At 38.5% G+C, this 20,336-nt stretch overlaps 1 protein-coding gene and 1 long non-coding RNA gene across 6 annotated transcripts in view; both read right to left on the bottom strand.

Annotated features, from left to right (window-relative positions):
- The window catches only part of TSHZ1 (teashirt zinc finger homeobox 1), an 84,385-nt gene that overhangs the window by 51,802 nt on the left and 12,247 nt on the right, over positions 1-20,336 (bottom strand). The window contains exon 1 of one of the 5 annotated variants that reach the window (XM_083746886.1): positions 13,330-13,348. The exons of the other annotated variants lie outside the window; for them this stretch is intronic. The gene's annotated coding sequence lies outside the window, so the exon portion shown is untranslated. Of the gene's footprint in view, positions 1-13,329; positions 13,349-20,336 lie in introns of those variants that run through there. 5 annotated transcript variants of the gene reach the window in all.
- On the bottom strand, positions 147-13,082 carry LOC310848289. Its single transcript, XR_014566278.1, has 2 exons — positions 8,277-13,082; positions 147-7,903 (listed from the first exon to the last, which is right to left on the bottom strand). It is a non-coding gene; the product is annotated as an uncharacterized lncRNA (long non-coding RNA).

The following is a 20,336-nucleotide window of genomic DNA, read 5'->3' as shown; positions in this document are numbered from 1 at the left end:
CTGCCTCAAATGGTTGTTGGAAAGATGAAATGAGATAACTAAGGAATTCACGTACGGACTCACCAAACGAAAATATTGTAATTGTGTCTTCTCTTGCTTGATATTATGCTACATATTATTTTAGAGGGGCTTTTTCCATTATTTCCTTTTGTCTGCATGCAAATGATTTCCTTTTCTGTCATAATTTACCAATTTTAATAAAAACACAGGGATAACTCTGTGTATGCTGGCTTGACTTCTCTGGTGGAACAAATTTGATAAACGAACAAAACGGAAAACATACGTTTTTCTGTTTGCCAAACGTTGCAGCAGAATTAGTTACTCTCATATGACAAACAAAGTTTACAAGTGTCCAGTCTCAAATAACTGCAGAAAGCTTATACAGAAGCATCAGCTATAGTTCAACCCCTTCTTGTATTTTCCTCCTCCCCTTCCTTTCCTACCCAATCTCTGGAGAGAGCTTTGGTCATCCAGAATAGAAACTCATCTCCTTTGTCTGACATTCCACCTCAAAAATAGTATGCCCCATCTGTTACATAAAACATTACTTCCAGGCTGAAAAAACATTCAGATTGCTTTGGAAATTAGTTCTGTACTCTCAAACAAAACAAAACAAAACAAACAAAACAAATAAAGATGTACAGAGACCTCTTTTGTAAGCTCTGTGATTTCTGTGTTGAAAGACATGCATTTGATAGCAGACAATTCCCAGCTCTGGTAGAATTAAAGAAGTTGAAAACCACGAAGGTTGAGCATTGGGCTGAGTGACTGCAACTGGGTTGGAAGAAGAAGTTTCAGCTCCTTGCTGAACAAAAATATGGTGAAGAAGAGAAGGTAGAGAAAAAGGAATATCAGCTAGTTCAGTAGAAACAAACAGTGCCCTCCATATATTGTTAGACCACAACTTGCTTTATCTCCAACCACTGGCCATGCTGGACTGGGCTGATAAGATTCATAGTTCAGCAACACCTGGCTGTCACCACACTGACTACTCTTTTTTTAAAACAACAATATTTTATTGATTTTTTTGAATTAATATGGAATGACAATGCCCACATCCAACAGTACTACCTCCCCACCTTACCTTCCAGAGGTTCCTTGTGGGAAAACACTATTCCAAAGTGTGAGGTGTGAGCCTGGTGGCTCCTGAGTGAGATGAATCAGATACAAGAGAGAGGGAATGATAGAACATGGCTCTTATTAATTTTTATTATGTTGATATAGGCTATTTTGGGATCTTATCTTTCTTACAACTCCTTGCTACCCTTTAGCTTTGAGCCCTTGAGGACAGGGATTAATATCAGCAGTGCGATTTTTCTAGAAAAATAGGTGCTTGGAACTCACCATGAACCTCTCCCTTATTTTCTTAAATGGCAATGGCGCCCACGTGACAAGAGCTGGAGCTGAGATCCAGTGAGCTCCAGCTGAAAAAAAAAGCCATATCATTGAAACCTGACCTATTGTGATCAAGTAGTCTATAAGTCACTCATATAGATATATAGACCAAACTCCAGCCATTATAGAGGTTTGCCTTCAATGTATTCCAGAATAAACATTATATCCCTTACTAGTGCTAACCACCCCAGTCCAAGACTACAAAAGAGAATTGCTAGCCAGATGAAGCAGTGTTGTGGTATTCAATGCTTTGAAAGAAAGAAAAAATGAAAACAAAACCCTGCCTCCTTCAAGCAGCAAAATGACAACCAGGAGCCGAGAGCTAAGAAAAAGTTGAAGCGGCTTATAGCAAAAAATAAGAAAAATAAAAATACCTCAAGCGGAAATTCTGTGTCACAAACTACATACCGAGCAGCATCAAATCCATGGTTGCCAACCACCCTTTCATTACTCTTGGGAGTTATATCACACCTCTGACTTCCTCTGCAGTAGAGTTGGAGTGGGAGACACTGAGACTTCGGGGCACATCCATAGCATCTTTTCAACAAAGGAAGTACACTTGCACAAACTAGCTCTCACCACATCAGTGGGGAAAGTGGAAAAGCAAAACACACTTTTGCAAGCACCCAAAACTCCTACACACAGTACAGATTGTCACTAGCTTGTCAAGTTAGATTCTGCACAGCTGAAAACATAATGACCTAGGCAACTGCAGCAAGCTTCTGAATACTAGTTACTGGGGAGCTCAAGTGGGGAGGGTGATGTTGCCGTCAGGTCCTTCTTGTGAGCTTCCCACTGGAATCTCATTAGACACTGAGAAAACAGAATACTGGACCAGATAATCCATGGTCTTGTTACCACAAGGCTAAACTTTTCTGCCTACCTAGTTGTCTCATCAATCACACTTATCAAAAGTATGGATAGACCACCAGCAAAGCCTGGAAAATATAAAATTATATATTCACAGCAAAGACTAGTAATCTCAATGTCTGGTGAAGCTTTCTAGTTCACTATGGAAAGTGATTACCAGGCCATGCCTTATTTATCATGGGTCCATCATTTGATTTATTTGTATGCATGGCACTAGCTTCCACGCATGTGCTGTAGATTTTCACTGATCCTTATTTTATGTAAAGGCTCTAATTATTTTATTTTTCTTACTTTCCATGTTTATGCTATGTTTGGTTTTATAAACCTATCTGAAAATAGTATAATAATAATAATTTAAAATTGGTAATTGTTTTAAAGAAGCACAAGGGTTTTATCACCAGTACAACTTTGCATCAGTTTCCTCAAAAGTGTGCATAGTTCCCAAATGTGTTGTGTGGGCTTTTTAAATCCATATTTCCTACTTCAACAGAGGCGAGCAAATTGTGTTACACCTATAGCACACATTTAAAGCACATTTAAAACAATTTAATAGTCATGGTTTCCCCACACAGAATCCTGCGAACTGTAGTTTACCCCCCACAAAGCTACAATTCCCAGGACTCTTAACAAAATGAAGTCTGAATTTTAGGAGAAGGAAATAATTCCCCTGTCCACAATGCCTTTTGCCCTGGCTGGACCGAGCCAGCAGGTTTTAAGTAATGACAGTTTCTGTGTAAAAGAATCTACCATCACCACCTTTGGAATGCTCTGCCTATATGCAGTCAGCTGAAGCTACGAACCCAAAAGGGGGAAAAAATTGTCAAGGCTGCTGAGCCCTTGTCCTGTTTAGCACTGTTGATCAAGATAGAGTGCATCTACTGAAAGCAGTGTTGTATCCAGTAGAATCACTGCAGTAGTGTTTTGGCAAGAACTCTCAGGAGCATGTCACAGGTCAGAGTTTTACTGCTGATTTATCTGATACACAGAGCTGCACATAATGCTTCAAGTTCAAGCAATTTCAAGAAGCATATTTTTAGTTTAGTTCAGTTTAATTTATATGTCACTTTTCCATGGTGAACCGTGCCCAAAACAACTCAAAATAAACATGGTGTCACAAATGCACAGTACACATGGTTAAAAGCTTCTCTCCCTTTTCTTCTATGAAGCTTCTTGACAACTCAGAGAAGTTCTTTCTTCAACAGCCGGGGGGGGTGCGAGGGGTGTACAAAATTATTGTTGTGGATAGGTGCCATTTCTTATTAACTAGAACGTACAGGATGTGAACTTTTCTGACATTGGTCTAAATTCTTGCATTGAAGGATCATTTAAACACAGCTTTGCCCTCCTTGCTGAAGCCATCTGCAAATCAATTCTCTTCAAATGCTGTCCGGAATCCTCTGAATCAAACCCTGTATAATATTTCCAGGGTAGGTTGAGTTGTTTAGATTTTCAAAAGCAGTTACACTCTCTTGAGGCTTTCATTTTATTTATTTTTCCGTATTTTGGAGGATGTCAGCAGTTGACCAGGCAGACACAAAATTGTGTATAGATTGCAATATAAAGAAGTGGTGATGACTGCCTTTCAAAGAATCATAGAACTGCAGATCTGGAAGGAACCCCAAGGGTCATCTAGCTCAACCCTCTGCAATGCTGGAATCTCATCTAAATCATACATGGCAGATGGCCACATAATCTCTGCTTAAAAACCTCCAAGAAAAAGAGTCCGTCCCCTCCCGAGGGAAACCGTTTCACTGTCGAACAGCTCCTACTGTCAGAAAGTTCTTCCTGATGCTTAGTCAGTAGCAAGCACTGTACCACACATACTTCTGTTTTAAATCACTATCCTTCGACCTCAGTGCTCCTTCTGCAAAACAGGAATGTTAAAGACCTACCCTCACAATTTGTTACGAGGACAGATGGTATAAAAGATTGTAAAGCACTTTGTATACTAATAGCAGGGCATTAGTATATCCGGATACTAACAAGCAGTAGTTGAGCAGAATGTGAACGCTTCAAAAATGATCGTCGTGTGGTGCTGTCACTAGAATCATCTGCTTACAAAGCCCGAGTATGGCTTGCACAATAGTTTTTCTCTTTCTTATATTTATCCTCTCAAGATAACATTAGCAAGCTGACTGCAGGAGACACACATGGACACACTGAAATCTTAAGTATTTTTACCCAGTAGAAAGTTCCACATAGCTCATTGGAATTTATTGCTAGTAAGCGTGCTTAGGATCGCAGCCATGGTAATCTAGTTTTCATTAATAGAATATGGCTTCCCCAATGCTAAACATTTGTGTCAATGCAATGTTTAAGGTCCCTGAAAACTGCAACGTATGAGCAAAATTTCTCCTGGAATAGTAGGGAGGTTCCACCATCCTAGGAATTTGTATCTTAGAAGATGACCTTGTCTCCCTTTTGCCGCTGTCTTCAAAACAATCACTTCTTAGAAAGGAAAGGGATAACAGGGAAAACAACGTTCCATGCAGAAAAGATATAACTAGCTATTTTGGGAGGAAAACAGAAGGTATTGTCTAGTATGTTGTGCACACAAACTCCTTTTTCACCACTTCATTTTGTACTACAATTATCGTTAAGCCTTACAATATGCCATACATGATGGGTGAAATGGAGGACATTGTTTCTTTTAATTTTGCATGCATGGTAATGCATTTAACCACTAAGGTCATACCTGCATGCGATGACTGACAACTTTTCAGCTTGATTCAAAGCAAACAGCTGCTAGTTTGATTGCCTAGCAACTAAAAATTGATAGATGACCCTTAAGATGGATAACTACCATAAATCACCTCATTCAGACACCCAGGGAAAAAAATTAAAAAACAATGGCTTTCATGACATTTGTTGCATTCTGTAATGTGCCGTGATAAATTTGGCTACCTTATGGAGGCACAGTTGTGCCTGCTGAAATTAGACAGTTTTCTGCATTCTATACTTCTTGCAGCTCTGAGCCTACTCTGCAAGGTGTGTTCATATTAATATACTCCACTGCCAGAAAAAAAGAAGAATACCAGAAGCTGCTGTCAGTCACCATGAGGCAGGGAGAATCTGTATTCTATCTCGGCATTGCCAAACAGCTTTTAATCAGGAAACAGCAGTCTTATATCATAACTGAGGCACAAGCCTACATGCATTAATAATGGTTACAATAAATTTAGTGTAATGACTTGACCCCTGGTTGACATTACAGATGTTGTGATAAATATGAATATAATGAACTGCTTCCTGTTTGTAAACATGTTGCATGCTTCCAGGTCGGGAGAAAAATAACCCTCATGCAAATTCAACCACGTTTATAGGTCTAGAATGGGCTGACAACCCAAACCACATTTAATTTTAAGCCAAAGTATTAGGATTTAAGCCAATTTATTTGTACTGAATAGGACTAATCTTGATCCTAAACATATGTGCTTGGAATTCTCTTCGACATCTATGGAACTGACTTCAAAGCAAGTAGCATGTCTAAGACCAGGCTGCACCCTAAACACACTTACTGAGACCGTGGTCATTGTCAGAACTATTACATTTGGTGGCAGTGAAAAAGTCTAGTGGCTATTTTATCCAAGCTGGTTGTGTGCACCTGTCACCATGTGCTGAACTCAGCCTTTGGCAACATGCCACCACAACCAGATTGCCATTTCCCCTGTAATTGCCATAGGTGGACACAATTATGAGCATATTAAACTCAATGCTATTATTTCCAAAATGTATTAAATACTGGAGCAATATAGGCTAAAATCAAATAACATTGGCTTAAGTGAGTTGTAGATCATGCTATCTGTGGGTTCCCTATCAGAGAAAGTGTCTAAATTAGTTTAGATGCCAACCCCTCATCGTAACTGCATTGTGAAGTAGGCTATAAACTGCTCAGAATGCAGACTGGTATCCCTGAAATTATAATGTCAAACACCAGAGAGGAACATTAGTTGCCAAAAATATCTAAATGCAAGATCACACTTCTGCAAGTAAATCAACATTTGGAAAAGGAAATTCCCCTTATTGTTGCAGATAATGGATTTTCTTCGTTTGTTATAAACAGAACTGATAAGCATTCTAAAACAGATGCTCATAATTGTTTTTATTTTTGTTGCTGATTTTAATTCTGCTTCCACAAAACTTTCATTAATGTTTTATATTATTTCTCTCTCTTTTAACTTTGAGTTTAATACCAAGCTTACACCTTGCTTTGTTTTTCAGGTTAGAAAAAAATTAATTCTGCTTGCACAAAACTTTCATTAATGTTTTATATTCTTTCTCATAAAACCAAGCTTACACCTTGTTTTTAGGGTTAAAAAGGAGATATTCCAATGCCTATTACGGCCTGTATATGCTGAAGTGTTGGGTTTTCCAGTCATTTATTATTGATAGGATCATTCCTATCCTGAATTTTTGGTCCTAAAAAAGTTACTCACTCAAAGCAGCCACCAAAATGTATTAAGAAAATCAAATCATCAAAACAGTAAACTGTAAAATGGAACTAATTCAACAGCAGCAGACGAGTCAAAAATGTAGCTTACAATTATTATTTAGAAAGACTACTCACTAATAGATGTCTGCCTATTACACAACTAGAACCTGATCTCTACGAACTGGAGAATGGAATCTGAAGAACATGATGAGACACCCTCCAGTTACCTCATGCCCATTTTATTTCTTATATAAAAAATTTATCTGATCAAAACCAAATCTGGAAGGCCTCATAATGAACCCAACAGCAGCCATTTTTGTGAAGCATAAAAAACATCCAGAGCAATCAGTAGAGCAAGCCTCTCCTGGGTCCATAGCATCACATTATCAAGATCCCCTGATGCCTTCATTTTCAGAAATCATTCTTTACTCCATCTGTACTCATGCCATACATGCTATTCTTTGGTTCACCAGATTGCTCATATTCTACAATTTAGCTAAATATTTACAGAAAGGTTAAATTAGTTTTAAGCACAAACAACATTGCAAAATTTAAAACGACTGCATTTTGAAATATAAATTACGTTGTTGAGAACTTAATAAAAGTTCTAGAACGACGAGTTGGTAACAACACTCGAAGCAGAACTACATCAACATGCTTTACGCACCATTGCAAGCTTCACCTGAAAAAGTGAGGAAGTACTTCCAAGACCAGCATATATGTAATACAAGCCAGGCCTTAACCATGGTTATAGGATTGACTGCAGATGGTAGGACTATATGCCCTTTCCCCCCAGGTCCTCCCCTCTCAAGCATGGATTTCCCCACCCTTTCCCCACAGCGCTTAACCATGGTTCACCATCCAGTGTCATTAACTGCAGTTAATGCAAACATTCCCACCTAACATTTGACACTCTGCTTTGAAGCTGGTTACAAATTCCAAATTAGGAACTATGGCTAACTTCAATATGGATGTACCAGCAAATTATGGTTCGGAATGATGAGAATTCACAGTGAATGGGAAAGGAGGCTTGGAAGCAAGGATATGATCCTAACCCCCTGCAATGATTAAGTATCAACCAATATAATGTACAAACACCACAAATTGCTATCAACTTAACATTACACACAGATCAGACCTCTCTCTTTTTTTCTTTTTCTTTTTTGCAGTAATACCGTATGGGCATATGGCAATAAGAATGATTTACTATACATTGCGGGACGCGGGTGGCACTGTGGGTAAAAGCCTCAGCGCCTAGGACTTGCCGATCGAAAGGTCGGTGGTTCGAATCCCCGCGGCGGGGTGCGCTCCCGTTGCTCGGTCCCAGCGCCTGCCAACCTAGCAGTTCGAAAGCACTCGCGGGTGCAAGTAGATAAATAGGGACCGCTTACTAGTGGGAAGGTAAACGGCGTTTTCCGTGTGCTGCTCGCCAGATGCAGCTTGTCACGCTGGCCACGTGACCCAGAAGTGTCTGCGGACAGCGCTGGCTCCCGGCCTCTGGAGTGAGATGAGTGCACAACCCTAGAGTTTGTCAACACTGGCCCGTTCGGGCAGGGGTAACTTTACCTTAACTTTTTACTATACATTGCAAAAAAATCTCAATACAATTAGTTTATTTTTTAAAAAAACCTCTTCATTTTGCCACATTTTATGTATCAAAAAATGTACTGCCATGCTGCACAACTGAGTGTCAATAGTTGGTTCATATCAATAGGACTCTTCAAGCAACGTACAACTGTATGATTTAGGCTCCATTTGATATAGAAAGCTTTCACAATATGACACACTGGTTATCAGGTTATATTTAATGCTACCAGAATTTCATGATATCTCATACAGAATACAGCTAGGCTGCAGCACTTCAGCAGCCATGTGACTAAAGGCCCAAGCAAACAAAAGCCTTGAGTGCACCTCATTTAATGTCTCTTATGATGATATATTTAAGCTAGGATTAATTGCATACATGTAAAATTCATATTCAATCACTCTATTTGTGTCTCAGCTGTAAGCCTTTGATGTTTCTATGAAGGATCCACAAAAGGAGACAAGGAGGCATGCTGGCCCTTTAAAACTGAAATGCTTGTTTCCTTTCTGTAAGAAAAGTAAATCATGCTGTAGTGAGTGGAGCTTTGAAAAAGCATCCATCCATTAAAGTTCATGGATCCTCGTTTCCAGATTGTCCCTCCCCTGGCTGTGTCTCAAGTTACAGCCTTGTACAATCCAAGTCTAAATAATATTCACCATGATAAATGACACCATAACTCCGATATCCACAATCAATCTTTGCTTTAAAGATACATCCATCTTCAATAATGTTGATGGGGATTCTGTAAAATGGGAAACGTGACTGTTTTCCCGACCTCCTAACAGTGGGGGAAGGAAACTCTGAGTGATGGCTGTCAGCTCACATCTGGCTGCAAAAATAAATTAGCCTTATGTAGACAAATGAAAGGACCAGCCCTGACTAGAAAACAGCCACTCCTGAGCAATGGCTAATTTATAGGGTTCCTTTCTAGAAAGTTCCTCGCTGAAGCTACAGTCCCCTTAGCTATCTCTTTAAATGATATCTGATGCTGTAAATAATTTTACTGTGATAGCAGCAGCTATGCATAATGTTTTTAAAGGGGTCTGTGTGAGTGAGAAAACAATAACTGTTCTCTCATACGAAATAAAAACGAGACAGTTGGGGAAAACTTTTGTTTCAGCTAAAAATATGTTTATATTCTGGCAGTCTAATCTATGGTTAAAAGAAAATAATCACATTTGAGCTGTTAATCTTAATGGCCTTATAATAGTACTGAATGACAAGGTTAAAAAATAAATAAACAACTGAGTGTAAAACTATTTTAGTTGCAGTTGCTTTTCTTCTTTGTAAGTGAAGCACTTTTTATGGAGAATTCTGTAAACTAAGTCACCTTATTTGTGCAGGTGTTGTATGAGTTATACACGCTACACAGAAAAGAAGCCCCTTATGTTACCTGTTCAGGTACTTTATATTGAAGTATTTAATATTCAAAACCAAGCAAAAAGCTTAGCAGAGACAAAATCTGAACGACAAAATGCATGAAAATGCATAGGGAAGGTTATTCTGTGTAGTGCCAGACCTTTTATAACACAGCAACATTACAATCCTTTGCATGTTTCCTCCGTGGGTAGTCCTACGTTGAACAATGGGGCTTACTCTGCAATAAGTATGTTTAAGAGAGGAGGCTGAAACACTTCGGAAATTGTTAGGTCTCTTTTTTCTTGTTACGAGAAAACTTAGTATTTTACTTCTTGTACAGTAGTGCCCCACACATAGATGACTTAAATGAAGCTAAACTTTGCAAGAATATAATATACCATCACTAATTGTGTCCCCCACAAGAAAGAAAGAAAGAAAGAAAGAAAGAAAGAAAGAAAGAAAGAAAGAAAGAAAGAAAGAAAGAAAGAGATTTCCGAACTCTCCAAGGAAGAATTCATATTAGTGATGATGGTGGAGGTTGTGAGGGTTAATTTTGTGAAGGTTGAAGGACTTACAGTAATGCTGTGAAGACAGAAACATCACAGGCTTTCCTGGCAAGAGGCTCAGAGAGGGTAGGAGGGGACTACGAAATGAACTCTCTCAGGCTTTGTCATGTACGTTTCCCAAGGCCCGGACTGGCCCCTTTGATAAATGACACATGTCATTCTGTCAGAGGCTGACACTGCAGCTGGGAGGGCTAGTGATATATGACTCCACTGAAAAGGAAATCAACTTTTTGGCACTGACTAAGACTGTGCCCTGTGTAAGGATTTTGTTTCTAAAAAAGTGAAAGATAGACTTAGGATTTGAAGCGGGGTGGGGGGGTGGGGAGTTGAAAAACAGATTGAACGACAGCTTACACTTAATTTATGTTAACTCGGTAATGGTGAAATGTGCTAGCCTGTGATAAATAAAAGCTACATTAGTCAATTATTAATCACACTCTAACTTGTAGCCAAAACCCATGACTTAAATCTGAGGCCTGAGCTGCCTTACAAACAGATAAGACAGTGTTTGATAGATGTCTTGCATAGTGTAATCAGGAAGGAATCAAAGGCTTAGTGGTTTAACCAATGAGGGTGTGTAGAAGGTTCTGGAATCTGAAACTGGGTAAAGTGGATAACTGGATTGAAAGCGCCCTTTCACAGAGGATACAGTATATCTTTTGACTGCTTAAAAAAAGGAGAGAGGGAGAGGGAGAAGCATATCTGACTTTAGTTTTAATCTTTTTTATATATAAATACACGGATGTCTTGAAACTGTATTTCCCTCCCTACAACTACTGTGTTAAATCATTTAAATCTGATCACTATTATGGATTCTCACCGAGACATCAAGTGTTTCAAATATGATCGTTTTGCACGGATTACAATTTAAGCATTTTATTTAATCGAATGAACTCGCATCGGGCTACGACACATTTATGCAGATACTAGCTGTAGAGGAAAAAAGCACAAAGCTGCATAAAATAAATGATTTCTATTCAGCCAGGCTGTAAAGACAAAATAAAGGATCTGAGCTCCAAAAGGGAAGAAAAACCTGAAAATCAACCGTGCATAGGGGGCAGGGAAGCTGAATCTAAAATGGCCACAATGAGTATCTCTGAAAGGCTCACACTTCACCTAGGAAGGAAACTGCTGTGTGTTGTCTGTCCATGGCAAGCAGGTTAATATAACAAACTCACCACTCTTAAGGTGCTAAATTTCTCCTTGCTGCCCACAGGCCTAGAACAAGATGCCCATATCAATAAAGATCTGGCTACAGATGGCATGTGAGGTAGAAGTCGTTCACGTGCTTGGACACAGGGAAATCTCACCCATGGTGTATTCTCATACATGCTCTTATGCATCTGTATCATGTAAATTCAATTTAAGCTGAAGTGAAGTAGGTATGACCTTTCACTCACATTGGTTAAAAAATCACTCCCTATTGAGCGCCAACAGTAGATTTGTGCAGAGCTTTTCATCTGGACAGTTGTAAACGACATTAACTGGTTTTATTACCCAGACATTTTGTTTTAGCATAGCCTTAACGCTAAGCAACTAGCAATTTCTAGTTTTCCATGCATTTTAATGAAATAACCTTTGTGTACAAATCAGCAGTATTCTTTTATTTTTCTGGGAGAGTTCATAGTCCAGCTACAAATTATTTGAAAGTCCTTTGTCATGCAACACATAGGGTTTTGTAACTGGAACATAAAGCCCTTATAATACTGTGTTAATTTCTATTTCATTGGGACCTGTGTCCCATTTTATTCCTGGGCCACTGTGTAAAAAAATAAAAGGAAGCCACAGAATTAAAACCAGTTTTCCATCTTCACCCCAAAGTGCATAGAACTGCCTTTCGTTCTCTAGTGCCTCCCTAGGGCTGGGTTGCTAACAGACCAGGAAAAAAAATACCCTGGCCTGTTCTGGTGGCTTTTAACAGCAATTTTAACAGCTAGAAGATAGGCATGATCACCTTCTATTGCCTGCATACCAAGGAGATTAAGGATGCAGAGGTTGGTCAAAAAGTTGGCAGGTGGGCAAGGAGCGGAAAAGACAGTGAAGATAAGCAAGGAGGGGGAAAGTGAGGTGCTCCATGCAACTTGTAGAACCACTTCAACTTCCCCAGAGGTAACCTTCCCTGTTAGCATAGCCTCAAAGCAACTTAAACACAGCTGAGACCCAAAAGTAAAAAAGCCATAGGCCAGAAGCCAGAAGGTACCCTACCCATTAAATTGATGGACCATTATATAGTATTCAAATAATAACCAGGCAGCAAATAAAATATGTACTAAAACCTGATCCCTAATAAAAAGCTTAATTGTGCCCAGAAAACCAAAGCCAAATAGGTATTTCAATACTGCTGAAATAGGTTAACTTCAGCTTTCGAAAGGAGTTCCAGAGATTGAGGGCAACAACCAATAATGCCTCTCTAGATGCCCTTATGATCTACCTGGATCTGGGGGCTCAGTGGCAGCCACTCTTTGATGTGAGCCCTTGTCTGAAATATATTTGGGTGAACCCATCCCAATTTAGTTTGAATATGCACCAGTATCCAATTACATACAGTGGTACCTCAGGTTACATAGGCTTCAGGTTACATAGGCTTCAGGTTTCAGACTCCGCTAACTCAGAAATAGTACCTCGGTTTAAGAACTTTGCTTCAGGATGAGAACAGAAATTGTGCAGCAGTGGCAGCAGGAGGCCCCATTAGCTAAAATGGTGCTTCAGGTTAAGAACAGTTTCAGGTTAAGAACAGACCTCCAGAACGAATTAAGTTCTTAAACCGAGGAACCACTGTATCTTCTTATCGGTGGTGAAACATTATTATGAGAAGAAATTTTTAATTAAACCTGAACTATTTGCCATAGAATAAATTAACAGAGGGCTACATATAGCAGCAAAATTGTTGCATATGATATATAGATAATATATATGGATATAAAATGTATAGCTGTTGCATATGACGTATTAAGATAAATATATATTAAATACTTTATATCTTTAAGATATATATTTGGGTGGGCCTGTGGGCCCTCATGTACCATGGACTCTGCAAACCTTATAGGAGGACCACTCTCAGGCCTTGAATCATTTGAGGTTGTTCACACATTCACCCAAACCCAAAGGTTTCAAACACATACCCAGATTCTTTACATGAATCAAAGACTCCCACTCCAAAACCTCAGCACTGAGTGTGCCAGTACGATTCAACAAAATGAAAAAATCCTCTATTGTGTGCATCAATCCCAGAGAATTTTTGGATTATAACCAAAAGATTTTAATCCATGGTTAATTGGCCACCAAGTAGTTGGTGTGTGGGGGGGTGTATCTAGGCCATGGGCACCAACTTGAATAAAATAGGGGAAGCAGGCAAGGTCTGCCCGGTATAATCAATCACAAGACACGGCACATGCACACCATTTGAAGGCAATGCCCATCAACGTTGAAGGCCACCGGCCTCCTCAAATATTTTAGGGGGGGCTGAAGGGACCTTGGCCCCTAGGAATTGGCTCCTACGACCTAGGCAGCTGCAAGCTCATATCTAAGTGTCAACTAAAGGGTTGTGGAATTACAGGACGTGGCAACTGCAACCTCTTCCTACTATGGTATAGGAACAGAAGGCAGTACCCTGAGCAAAGAGAATAAGTGCTATGCAAATGTCCAGGCTCTTATTAAAGGGGCATTTTGCTTTGTTTTCTGGCCCATCATTCCTAACGTAAGCTGTTCTACTAACCTGCATATGTAAAGACAGAAACACTTAACAAGTGAGGACTGTATGCAATAAGCAAAAGAATCAGGCCCATGATGAGGCCTGATTTCTTTCTTATGACATCTGGTCTCAAACAGGAGGAAGCATCAGGCACATTGGCCCAAATTCAGGAAAGCACTTAAGGCATATTCTTAAATTTAAATACATAAACACCCTCATCTTTAAGTGCTTTCTTGAATAAAGCTTCAACAAGGACCACTTCTTATCATAGGTACAGCACTATTTGATTGTATTTTCTATTGTTTATGAAAGCTGCACATATTTTCCAACCAACACCAGAAATCCGTTTACTGGTAGAATTACCAAAAGCATCTCACTCGCTGGGCAACTATGGGACAAAATAAAAAAAGGTTTTTATTTTATGGGTTTAAAAATGAATGGGATTACATACCAAGAAGGAGCCATTGCACACAGAATATAAAAGGAAAATATTTCTACTTGTGCATTTTAAAGCGTCTGAGCTCAAACAGAATTCTTAGTTTTTTATTATGTTTTATCAAACAATTTTTGTTTATTCATAATAAGCTGTATGTATCAGTACCAACATGCCAGGTGCTGTATTTCCATTTATTTAATGCATTTCTACCCACCTTTCAGAGCACATTTCACTCACAAAGTGGTTTACAATTTCATAAGCTTGTGCAATATACAGCTTATTTTACAACACTAAACACTGAAAAGAAGTTGTCTAAACCTCCATCATCCATGAAACACTGAATGTTGCAAGTCAAACCTTTAAGAGTGCGCATGAGACAAAAATCAGTACAACTTTTGTATTTTATGCACAACACACCATGTTTTCCCCATATGTGGTGATACAGAACTGACAGAAGAAACCAGAAGGTGTTGATTTCAGCTTACCTCAGCTTTAAGAAGTAAAAATAAACTAACACTTGTATCAGAAGTTAAAATCTCAGAAAAAGTAAGCTTACTTTAATAAAAAGGGGAAAGGGGGGAGACAGCTGTTGTCTAAATTCACACTGCCTTCACAGCCTTCAAACCAAGATATACTACAATGGGTGATTAGATGTAAATTAATTAAATAAACACAAAAATAGAAACGCAGTACAATTGTCGTATTTTTAAAGGTGCATAAAAAACCAAAAGTCCTAGTGACGTGTTCTATCTGAAGCACAGTTATTATCTTTGAATGCTTGAAATCAAATTAGGAAGGAGTACGAGGAACAAAACAAAATAATGCATTTCTAAAAATGCACACAAGCTAATGGTTGAAACTTTTCTACCTTCTTACCAAAATATATTTTCCAAACCATAAAAAATTCAGAGTGAGTGCAGAATGTTTATATATTACTTGAGTCTCTCTTTAAAAGGTTTATACTTTTACTTTATGACCTGTCCTTGATTTGACACTTCCGCTCATCAGAAAGGGATTTATAAAATAATCCTGAAGGTGAGGAACAGACATCTGTCAGGGACTGGCTGGGTTTCACTTTGCGAAATTTAAGAAGGGAGAGAAATCCTGTTAAGCTCTCTTTAGTCACCAATAGACATCAAAGGTAATAATTAAAGAAGACAGACGTCATAAAAAATAAATTTATGTAGTTCTTTATAATGCACAAGCACTCCAGTGTGTAAAACATCTTTTAACAGTGAAAGAAAACACAACATGGGAGGGGGGGGAATCTATTGGGTTTTTTGTGTTTGCTTGCTTGCTTGCTTGTTTGTTTGCCTACTTGAAAAAAACCATTCCCCCACTTTTTAAGTACAAGTTTAAACCAAAGACTTTCAAAACCTTTACCATCTGTGGGTACATGAACTATGGATGACCCCAAATGATTTGCACTCTGCTCAGAATCCCTTAGAAAGCACGGGAAAAAGTATCATTAAGAATGACTGATGACTGCCAGTCATGGTTGACCTCACCCAAGCTTTGGTCTCTGCCTCAGTAATAAGCTGTCCTTTATTAGCACCAACACTCCATAAAAGGGGTGTGTTTAGTCACAGGATAGTGGCCTCCTAATGCTCATTGCTTGGCTCTGAAAGATTGATTAGTGCTCATTTTTACTGCCTTCACAGCATATACAGTGACAGCAACACAGAGAGCATCAGGGCCTCCAGCTACAAAACCAGAGATTTGGGGAGGAAAGGCAGTTGGAATACTTTTAAGAAACAGAATTGACGCCTCAGACACAAAACTTGTGACACTCATAACCTCATTTAAGCACCAATAGCATAAAGATGTGATCCTGCACACAGTGTAATAATTTATTTCACTTATGTTTGTTTATTTTTATCCTGTCTCTTTCCAATATGAGAGAGGTGCGTCAACGGTACCTTCCGGCCCAGGATTTGGCTAGAGACGTTTGATATAAATACTTGCAATGTGAGAAGAGTACAGTACTTGAAATATAAAAGTTATAGGCCCTGTTTGTCAATTGGTTAGTATATTTCCTGTTCCTGGCTTAATAACTCTTGGACTTCTTGCTTTCAGCTGCTTTTGCCTCAAGACTTTTACAACTTGCCAAAATAATTGATGTCCACTTTTACTTTTCAAAGACTGGAATTTCATAATGAGTTTTTGTGCAGAAGAAAGGTATTCTGTATATTCTGAAGGCCAATGTTCCTGGTTCAGATCTTCTTGCACTATAATTTTCACCAGGTGCAAATGTTCAGGGAAAAGGAGGAGACGAAAGCCAAAGAAAGATGAAATGTTTAACCTGAGTTAACTTCTCCTGCCTAATTTGCAGCACTTTCCTTCCACATCTATTCTTTTATTTAACAATCAAAGTCAATGGCTCCATTCAGACATTATGTTAAACAAGCCCTTGTGTTAGCAATAGTTTAAAACTCAAACCAATGTTTGCGCTTTAACACAATTGTGCAAATTATGGTTGAGGGGTTCTATTCTGAATCTTCCTCTAGCCTCTCTGAACTGCAGTGTCCCTTCGTACAGTAGTCTCTGGAGGAAGGTGGAAAAACCAAAACAGTTTGTGAATTCTTTACTACGGTTTGGTGAGATGTCTCAAATGAGCCAAGGAATGCATCTGGTTCAATCCAACAATATGAGAAAAACAAATAACTACATGGCAACGGGTGAGATCCAGTGTAAGGTGAGGGGACATCTGCTCATACAACATTATTTCTCCTTTCTCCCCTCTCACTGCAGCCCCTTCTCACCTCCAAAATCTGCTCTAGAGGGTCCTGCATACCCTCCAACATTTATCCAATGAAAATAGTGACGTCCCATTCCATAATGATAATTTTACTATGTATACCCAACAAATGTTACTGGGTTGCCCCAGCCACTCTGGGCAGCTGGGCAGCCCACAAATATAAAAAATAATAATAAAACATTTTTTCATTAAAAAAAAAAAAACTTCCCTACACAGGATTGCCTTCAGATGGCTTGGGGGTTGCATATCTCCATACCCTCCAACATTTCTCCAATGAAAATGGGGACATCCTAAGGAAAAGTGGGACATTCCGGGATCAGATCAGAAACTGGGGCAACGTCTATAAATCAGGAACATTGTTGGAAAATAGGGACACTTGGAGGGTCTGATCCTGCTGCACAAGCAGATTTCCAGTGCACAAGTGGGCATTAGATGACACCCAGTGTCAGGAACCTGGACCACAGAGCAATCTACCCTTTATAATAATAACAGGGCCATTATAAAATATACATACTTAACAGTAATGAAGTCCAGCCATATTCCTTACAGAACATCATTGTTCAATACTACTAAAAGCATACAGGACATGAGCTCTTCCATGAAAATCCATAAAAAATACCTGACAATACTTGTATTTCCTTATTGATTTTCACCACCATTTTACACATGCACACACCTGCTAAAAATGTTACTACCTTGTTCCTGGGGGAGATACTACCCTAACCCTACAGCAAGACCAGATAGTTTAAAATCCAATTAACACTACTTGTATTAATTGTGTTCAAACCTTCCTGCTATTTCTTTTTAAAACGCTCAACTTCGCAAGGATAACATCGTCTCCCATGTATCATTAACATCATGGGTATGTGGTTTTTTCTATTTTCAGTCTGATCACCTGTGGAGGCAGGAGAAATTTTAAAACTTCAACATTTATAATATTAGTATACAACGTTATATTTGTAAAATATCACTAGATATTCTGTAGGTGTGCCTTGGCTTAATATTTTTTTAAAAAAATATTAATTCTTGCAGTTCAGTGCTTCACCTAAGCTATTGATTATTACTGATTAAGAACTTGCCCATATGACTGTTCTTGGGAAACAGTTATATCATGTTAAAGGAAGATACAGTTGGAAGTTGGAACAGTTGTTGTTTTTTACAGTTTGTTCTGTTATCAGAAAAGGGGAGCAAGTGGCTTTCCATATGTTTCTGGACTATAACTGAGACTGATGGGAATTGGAGTTTAACAATATTTGTAGGGCCACGGGTCCCCCATCCCTGTTCTACGCAATTGGGAACTGAAGCATAATAACCTCACACCAGACAACATTACAGCGGTGGCTTACTGGATTAGTACTTTTAGAACACATTTTGAATACTATGTAATAACTGCTAGTTTTAAAAAATACCTATATTTCAAAGTTTACTTGCAGCAATAATATCAATTAGATATGTTGATAGTTTGCCAGTAATACATATTAACCATTGTTGCAAATACAATTAATTCCCTTCTTGCTCAACTTTTTAATTTTTATCCTTACGAAGTTATGTATCTGTATCCACAATCAAATGCCTCAAAAATTCATACTTTTTATTATTTATCTGGCTATGATAGGTCAATTTTATACCTGATTTTAAAAGTATTTCCTTTTATCTTCAAGGGTTTCATGCAATATATCTTACAACGGAAATATTATTCTCTAAGACAAGGCTTTGATCAGAAATCTAGTGAAATAAACAGTAGGTATTACTGGACTCTTCATGATGCTATGTCCTAGGCCATAAGGAAACCAACACAACTGTGTAATGTGATTCTGTGCATCTTACCACATTGTGCCCCCTAGCATCATACACAATTTGTGCTTTTAATATGTAATTAGATGATAAGCAACTTAAAATAGCACCCATCCTTGGCATTACTAGATAGCAACGTAATCATTAAGACAAAAGCGCAATCCTCCTTGAAACAAAAGAATTGCACAGATCACCAAGACCAAAAAGTTATTTCAAATGGACACATTGTACAGATGAAATTTAATACAATGATACTGTGAATTTTAAGTTCACAGGGCTTTTCTTCCTGAAATATGCACTGCAATCACAACAGAGAAATCCTGCTCCAACATCAATGATACAGCGATTCACAATTCAAAGAGAAACAGAAAAGAAGTAACTAGCGCTGCAATCCTATGCACACTTACATGGGAGAAAGCCCCACTAAACATGCAAAGGATTATGCTATAAATCTAATCACATCCCAAACTTTTGTTTTCCTATCCTAACCCCAATGAAAATATAAGCCGTTTTCATACATGAATTCCCCATACATGCAAGCAGAGAAAATGGCTCCCAAAACAACTGCCCAATATTGCAAGTATATAACTAAAGAACAGCATGTGCAGATGACGAAAAGATTACACTTTTTAAAACATGTCTAAAAGGTTACTGGCTAACAGACCAGTCACAGAAAGCAAGGGAAATATACCAGATTTTGTTGCTGTCTTGTGATTGTGCTATTCAAAATGATAAAATCAGTGGTGTAGTAGCCAAACGCACTAAAGCCAATATGATCTTAGTCATTCGCTTCAATAGTGAATTTCCTGTTTATTCTAATGATTCTGCGTTAACACTCTGTATTAGTTAAATGGAACTCAGAGTAAACTACATGCAAACCACTTTAGGATGAATGCTCAGTTCAGCTACTGTGTCCCCTCACTGAGCATAAGGCCCAAGGATATGCTCTACTGGCAAATGCCACCTTAACCCCAGGACTGAGATCAGAAAGATAAGTAAGTTGGCGTTAATTATGTAAAGCTGCCTATATTCTTCAAAGTAGCCCTGATTCAATTCTACTTTTCAAATGGGTTTGATTTTTAAATATGAAATACTGACAATGCATATTCAATTTAAAAAGCAGATATACACCCAATAGGATCTATTTGATATATACACCATTTTCTATACTGTACATCACATTGATTGATTCAATCATTCATTCCATGTTTACCCTGCCCCTCCTCCAAAATTTGTAAAATATATTGATGTAAAATGTCACTCCAAATCAGACTTTCAAGTGGTAGCAGAATTGCGTTTATGCTGAAAAAGTCTGTTGTGAGAAATGATTAATATCTCTAGTCTTGTGTTTATAGGAACCAATAGGCAGCCCCAGATTTTGTCTTTGCGCTGACAAATTGCAGCAAACTGAATTTCATAAGTCTGTACAAAGATTATGTGCATCTTCTTT

Source organism: Podarcis gaigeae (assembly GCF_964106915.1).
Source record: "Podarcis gaigeae genome assembly, chromosome: 7".
Taxonomy (NCBI): Eukaryota; Metazoa; Chordata; class Lepidosauria; order Squamata; family Lacertidae; genus Podarcis; species Podarcis gaigeae.
Note: the sequence above shows the minus strand (reverse complement) of the source record. Positions and strands in the feature narration are given on the sequence as shown.